Source organism: Lupinus angustifolius, unplaced genomic scaffold, assembly GCF_001865875.1.
Source record: "Lupinus angustifolius cultivar Tanjil unplaced genomic scaffold, LupAngTanjil_v1.0 Scaffold_226_2, whole genome shotgun sequence".
Classification (NCBI taxonomy): domain Eukaryota; kingdom Viridiplantae; phylum Streptophyta; class Magnoliopsida; order Fabales; family Fabaceae; genus Lupinus; species Lupinus angustifolius.
In genome coordinates, this window is record NW_017727078.1 from 13,398 (window position 1) to 14,685 (window position 1,288).

The 1,288-nt window shown below is 27.3% G+C and overlaps 1 non-coding gene across 1 annotated transcript; it reads left to right on the forward strand.

The window, feature by feature from the left end:
• The first annotated feature begins 639 nt into the window (after positions 1-639).
• TRNAR-ACG lies at positions 640-712 on the forward strand. The gene has a single exon. It is a non-coding gene; the product is annotated as a tRNA-Arg (tRNA).
• Positions 713-1,288: the final 576 nt, after the last annotated feature.

Here is a 1,288-nt window from a genome sequence, read left to right on the forward strand (position 1 = left end):
TTTGTTGAGAAATTGGCAATTGATTGTGCCATGTTTGCAGCGGAAATAGAGTGATGATTTTTCCTCCAAATCAAAGCTCTTGATACCAAATGTTGAAGCAAAGAAAGAAGAGAAAGAAATATAGCAAGAAAATGGAAACAGAATGAAGAAGATTTAGAGAAGAAGTTGAGAAAGATTAACAAGAAAGGTAGAGTAGTTTTGTGTGTAAGCAACTTGCCTTCATAGAACAACTCAATGAGTTATTTATACAACTTACTATATGTAGACTAACTAACTTTAACAACTTTCTAATTATAACAAGTTCCAACTAACTTTGAATTACTAGTTTTTCTAACACACACACATAAATTTTAAGATGATATTCAGTGTTTTTCCTCACAAATTTAAACTTTCATTCATTATTATTTAATATGTGGTAGCTAAGGTAACTCCCATCTTTTCCTTGCCATAGTTAATGGCTGTTGGAACACTTGAAAAATATATACATGGAAATCGGAAATATGAATGCAAAAGGAAAAATAAATATATCGCGTGTGACCATTTGCGAATACACAAAAATAAACAAAAGCAAAAGTTGAGCCTTATTGCCCAATATATAATCATATATATAACAGATGATTAATTCATTAACAACATCTTGGCTCTGTGGCCCAATGGATAAGGCGCTGGTCTACGGAACCAGAGATTCTGGGTTCGATCCCCAGCAGAGTCGTAATTGTTTTTAATAACTAAGAAAAGGTAATTTTTACTTTTTAAATAAAACTAATATCTGGATTATTTTTTCATAATTTAGTTTAAAATTTGAATACATTTCTTATATTGTGAACACTAATTTGAATGCATCATGATAAGTTAATTAAATTAAATTGTTACTACAACATTCATCATTTATTTTTAATCATCATTGACTATTATCGATAAGTAATACAAATAATGATAGATGATATATTAATCGTATATAAATTTTCACAATTTCAATACATAAATATTACACTCTATAAGTCATATCAATGAATAGTAGATAAACATTACTATTATAACAAACCTTGTACTCATGATCAAACTCTTGATAAAAAGTTATTTAGTATCACATGCCTTTGTTGGTTGGGCCTTTGCCCTTGATGCATCACACTGAGAGATTTAACATTTACATGATATTTATAAATTATCATTATCAGTATAAAGATTTATATATAATTATTATATTATTTATCATTTGTATTGTTTTTTAGAAAAAATCAATTATTATTAAACATGAACAATAACTGATATAATTATAGTGTATAAA